Here is a 6673-nt window from a genome sequence, read left to right as displayed (position 1 = left end):
TCTGGGATCTGATATCGCAGACTTGACAAGAATCTTACAGATCGCTGTTACAAACCAGTTCTTTTGCCCTTTACTGTTCAGATTGTCTGCACTGTAATTTGAGGCAGGTAGTAGCAAACTAGAAACATAATAGGGGTGCTTTTACTGTGAAGGCCTTCCACAATGGTTACAAAAGCTGCAAATATTTTTATACTGGCCCATAGAAAGAAATCTGGCTCAGTAAAGTGGGATATTCTGATAGTGTCTGAGCAAAGGGTGTAAGTGTCTAAACTTTAGACAGTTGTACAAACGCTTCTAAATGAGCCAAGTTTAGCAGAGCAATTGTTCAAGCTTCGTTCTAATGCTTTTTCTCCACAGCTATTATACCAACAGGGTCTGATGGGCAATCCAAGTATTTTCAGTATCAAAAGATAAACTAACGTTATTGTTTAAAGTTGTTCTGTTAAACAATAAAATTGCTTCAGGATTTTACAGTTCAGACAAGGATTTGTCTCTGCTTCTTCCACTCAAAGATTAGCCTCTCAAATACAGTTTCTTTAGAAACCTAACTGCACAATAATACCTGTCTAATACTTGCTGGACTATGTAAAAATGAGAAATACTATATATTATTAAGAACATCCACAGTCATGACATGAAACCTTAGTAAATGTAGTTATCATTAGGAACTACTCGTATTCCTTACCAGAAATACTAGGTGAAAAAGTTAATAATAATTATTATTTATTAAAATAATTATAAGTTGAGTAATTACAACTACGCATTGAAATTAGGAGCAGATATCACTGGCATAAGAGTATACACAAGAACAGTTTAATTAGCTCAAAACTATCTAGAGCCCTAGAAAAATCTGATCAACTCCAGTTGCCTGCCAAAAGCACCCAGACAAGCTCAACTCTGTTCTGTAAGCAAGCAGTGCAGTCAATATACAATCAAACCTAAGAAAGCTTAGTAGTTTTGTTCTTCAATTAGCTTAAAGTGATTTGAAGTAAGCTCTAGTGTATTCCACTTTGATGACATCAAAAATTGTTGAAGCATATTTAAAAAACAGAGGTAGTTTGAATAAATTGATCTAGCGGAATCTGTGACTCATGGACAGAGTGCTGCTACACCCAAGGAACACTTCTAAGTAACAAATAGTTGCAGAAAGTTATCTTAGGAAAAAGATAATTGACTGCTTTTAATGTCGGAGGAACTTCACTGACAGTTTCCTAGTCTGCTCATTTGATCACTCCTATTTTTTTACATAAAATTTATGCACATGATATCTATCATTATTGTCTAGAGAATATGAAACATCTGTGCTACTTTATTGTTAGGTACCTTTGAGTACACACAATATTTTATAAATTTAAACCTATTTATTTTGACTGATCACTAAAGTACCAAATTAACTACCTGAAAAATTACTTTGTACTAAAAGAGTAAATGACCTGAATTGTGGGGAGGATGCAACTTCATACAAAACAACAATATAATACCCTAATCAAAAGGAAAATATATATATACCCTTGCAAACATCTTCCTTGTTGTATATTTGATACCCAGTACCCATGCCATGACTGGGAATAGGTGTGTGAGATACTCTACAAACCCTAATGTAAACCTACCCCCTTAGCAAAAAATTTACAACATAAACACGTGTTTGCACATGAGGGTCAGCTCACCTGTGAACCTCTGTAATTGCAGCTGCCCAGCTGTGCACGCCACGTGCACATGTCAAGGCCATCTTTTGTGCGGTTGAGTGGTTTGATTGTCTGGCGGGGTGTACAGCCACAGGCAAAGGCAGCAAAGGGGAAACGCAAAATGTTTTGCAGTATCAAAGCGTGGGAGAAATTTTGAGACGATAAAGCAAGAATTTCACTTCTTGAAATGAAGTTGTAGATAATTGGAACACGCTTTCTGAAACTACACTGGAGAGGTGGAAGTTTTCCACCCCCACTGAAACAGAAAGGAAGATGGATTTTTAATTGTCATTACAGAAGATTTCTGCTAACAACACTGAAACCTTTTATACATCTATATGTTAGATTATTCCTTCTTTGCAGGCTCATGGAGGCTGTCTTTTACAGTCCGCATAGTGACTCCACGGGACCAGTGAATGGCTCACCCCTATCCTGAGGGAGCATTCATTCTTTTGTGACATCTTTACACAAGGCAACTTCTACAAGTCACTTCTTCAGTTCATCTTTCCCTTTTTACAGCTCTTACCACAGTCTTCTTCCCATGTTTATTTCTACATATCCACTTAATATCATTACAATTTTCTTGTTTAATTTTTAAAATTTAGTAAAGCATGTGCTAATATATACATACATATATATATATATAATGGCTTTTATAGCTTGGCAGAATGAAAGCATATTTTTGTGCACATGGTGGGTATAATTTGGGAAGCTGCTGTTTCAGACTCCTCCATGCCTCACAGTTTCAACAGCAGACAATTTTTATACAATTTCAGCTCTGTTCTGGTCCTGTTTGGTGAGCAGTGACTAGAAGACATTTCTTAATGATTAAAGATACCCACAGGAACTGGAAGAGCCTGTACAGGCCTCTGAACAGTCCTTGCAGATTACAATTGTTAACTACTGATCTGAGTCAGTTTTGTATGAGTAAAGCCACTGGAAAAGAAAATCTGTGGTCACAGTATTGGTGGCATCATCCATCCCTCTCACTTTCTTTTTAGGCAGTATCAAATAAGGTAATTAAAGATCTATACAAAAGACTGGTGTGTCCAAATTCTAGATTGAGAATAAATTCAACCATTTTCTCTGCCCTCTTTATCCTCTTCATTCCTTTTGGGACTGACTTGACCTTTTTCAATAGTTACTGGCAAAAACAATAGAATCTAAAAAGCTTTAATCATACCATCCTGTGCTTTTGTTCATGTGTGTGACATTATCTAAACTGATCTCTTCCAGGTGTCTGCCTTGGTTACGTCTCATCTTAGATGGCATTCCTCAGCACCATCATAAAACTGGCTGGGTCTAAAACTCTTTGATATGTGGATTCTTGTTTAACAGAGTTTTTGTTTCTTTTCAATACGCTTTAGCCCTGCTAGTTCCTCAGGAATGCACAGTTGCCACAGACAGGTGAAATGTGAGAAATTCAAAAGGGGCTATCACTTTCATCTTCTCTGTGTAACCAGCTACCTACTCATTTCGTGGAGGAAAAATCTGCTTTAAGACATTCAGCAGCTGTTCCCAGTGTATGAAGATGAACTTGCCTGGAGTTAGAAAGTATGTTCTCCACATGCTGTGAAAGCAGATAATAAGTATTTCCACAAAGTTTTTGGCTTACAGAGAAGACTGAGACATCATTTTCAGACAAGCTCCTGATTGTCTTTGTGAAACTCTACTTGCAGTTTTATTTTGTATGAATAAAACACAAAATTGGTGCTGATAGATTTATTGTCTTCATATTTATTAGATATAATTAAATTACCTGGAACGTGTCTGGTTGACATTCTTAATTCAGTGTAATGCTCTGAGGTGCTTTGTTTGAGAAACGTAACTGAAAAGTGGTTGAAATCAATTCAACAGGTGATAAAAGGAAACACAATGTTTTTAAGAACAATGCTATGATTATTTTCCTTAGCAGGTTTATCCATTCCAGAGAGAAGTTTGATTGGAGGTAATCTTTGTGGCAGACAAAAAACATTTGTTGTCCCTATGAAAAACTATTCTAAATCCAAGTTAAAAACCTCCAGAAAAAAAAAATAATAATAAAAAAAATTTTAAAAATTGTAAATTCACACATACTTTGTAGCAGGCAGTTGATAGCATATGGCAGCTAAATATGCCAAGGATTCTTTCAAGCATACGCCACCACTTAGCAGCTCCCAGTTGCCAAACTACTTGTGTACGACATCCCTCAGTGACCCAGCTGCAATCCATGCTTTCTGCAGCTCTCAATCCAATCTTTTCTTGGAGTGTCTTCTTTCCAAAGACAAGGAAGACGCTGACTGAATGAGCTTTGCTTCCCCATGTCTTCAGTGCTAAGGATACATATTTCTTTATGTAGTCTGTACCACCATGCACTTTGCAAAGGAACTTTTATAAGCTGTCTTCCCTCAGAGATTTCTGAACACTTAAATAAACAGGGTTTGCAAAATTCATCCTTCTGATTTTAATGTTGACTTGTTTTTCTATGATATATTAAAGGTAATCTTAGGATAAATATGCAAAAATTATCTCTAAATAAAAAAAAAAAAAAAAGTGCTTCTGTCAAACATCTGATGAAGAAAGGAAGGGTCCAACCATCAGTACCGTGGAACCTGAAGTCTTGCATGAGGATAGGCTTGTGCAAAAAGGTAGTATTATTTTTATTAGGCTAATATATTTGAAAACAAAAATCCACCAACCAACAAAACTTTAAAATCACATGAGTGACTCTTCAGATCTGAAATTCAAGCAAACAGTAGTGAAAGATCTTCTAAATTCCATCAACTCAGCTCAGGAATCCCTATTGAAAGGTGTGGGGAATTTGCATCAAAATCTGATGAGAAATGACCATAAGTCATTTAATTTTTTACTGTACCCCAACAGAGCTGTGTAACCCACTGAGCCAGCCATGATTTTTCCGTATTACAGACCCTGGACTGGTTGGTTGATCACGTTTCTGCACAGTTCACATATTCTTATTCGGCTTTCATTCACACAATCTTGTGCCTCCTCATCAGTTCTCTTACACGCAGGTTGCTCAGAGTCAATAAAAAAAACATATTACACAGTTTTGTGCAAAATCAAAGGCACTGGCTCTTCTGGACTTATGTCAGCATGTGCACAAAACAAATGGAATAGGATTATCTTTCATAGCTCTCCCTTTAAAATACCTCCCTGCTCAAATCAGACGTATTTCCATATTATTATTCCTGTTTAAATCGTTGTTAATATCACATATCTATAGCTAGTAAAACAATGAAGCCTCCTTCCCTAATGTTGAAAAGACCAGAACCGTGAAAAGCCGGCAGTATGGCACCGTCCTGTGGTGCTACCTTGTAACTACAGCTGCAAATTCCGACATCGATTGAGTTACTTGAAATTTTCAGAACAGGGAAGGATGCAATATACGGTTCTCACTAAAAGGTATTTTCAGATTGATTCTGCAGTACTCCGGATCTCTAAACTGTAAAGCGTAGGGTTTGATCCGGATCACTTTTTGATGATGTTCCTGAGGAACACAAATAGCTCTGTAAGACTGAACATTACTGTCTCAGCGACCTCAGTACTTACACTCAAGTCAACTGACAAAACAGGGGTAAAGTCTGTTCCAGGGCATACTAAAATATACCACAAGTAGTTATCAGAATGCAGAAAGGTTTTACACTTCTGTCTGGGTAGTCTGTCTCTTTGATTTCTATGAATTACACAATGCAGGTAACTTAGATTTTTATGCAGTCTTTCCAAAATGAATACCAACCTGCAGCACTCAGCTGTACAGCAGATATTCAGAAAGTAATAGTAATAGAATGTTTTAGTTTTTAAATAATAGCTGCCTGGGTTTTTCTATTTGGTTGGTTTGGGGGCTATTTTTTGGTCTAAACAAATGCATGGAGAGGAGTGAAAAAGCTCCTGTGTTGGTTGTAGTTATTTTTTACAGTTTCTAATGCTGGGTCACAGAAGATACAAAGGTTTTACAGCCCCACTATAAAACAGCTCTTTATCTTTTCCCTGCTAATTCTGTGGTGGCACATTTAACAAAACTAGGAAAGTGCAGATAATGTGGATGTTTGCAGATTAAATGTCAGGTAATAAATAACACTAATTTCACATACCTGCAAATGTAAAGACACCTTATCACTGTTTTAGTTTCTCACTCTTTGTAATGCCTGCCAACACTTTAACCCAGGCAAATTGCAGTATTGTTTTTGCTGTTTTTTCACTGGGATAAAATACACAGTCGTAATATCCTTTTATCAGATTTCATGGTATAAAAAGGACTTTGCTGCTTAATTCACACTATACATTGCTGAGACAATTTCAGACCTCCTGTTTTGGAAGATGCATTTATTCTACTTTTTAGCTTTTTTGTTTTCTTCTTGTAATGGTCTGAGTACCAATTGCCCAAGAAGATGCAGCTGTGACCCTGCCCAGTCTGTGCAATGCTACAGAGCTACAGAGATCCCCAGAGAGATTCCTTTCACTACTAGAAGGCTCTACATCAGCCACAGCAAAATTAAGCAACTCCAGGTAGGAAAAATACAGTAGAAATACCATATATGATGTGCTGTATTCGAAAGTCATATTTCCCAGGTGGTGGACTTATGAGGGAAAGGACAGTCTTTCTCCAGGTTCTAAAAGCTGGTAAAACTGCTGTTAGATCTGTTTTTGGTTTTAATCACTTATGAAATATATGTAAATATATACCCATGTTTATACCAAGTCTATTCACATGATATAGTTATTTCAATGCGCTATGTGCAATGTGTTAAACTAATGAACTCTTTAATGAATTCTTATGAGGAAACTGATCTTCTGCACAAAAATACTGTCTTTTTAAATAATCAAAATGAGCCATGTTTCCTTTCCTGGGCTATTTGTCCATGCCTGTCAGCTATTCCTAAGTACTGCCAGAGAAGAGGAATGAAGCTTGTGAGGTGATTGGAGAACAAGTCTTAGGGGGAACTGGGATTGTTTAGTCTGGAGGAAGCTTAGAGGAGACCTTGCACTCT

This window comes from Coturnix japonica, chromosome 3 (assembly GCF_001577835.2).
Source record: "Coturnix japonica isolate 7356 chromosome 3, Coturnix japonica 2.1, whole genome shotgun sequence".
Lineage (NCBI taxonomy): Eukaryota > Metazoa > Chordata > Aves > Galliformes > Phasianidae > Coturnix > Coturnix japonica.
Note: the sequence above shows the minus strand (reverse complement) of the source record.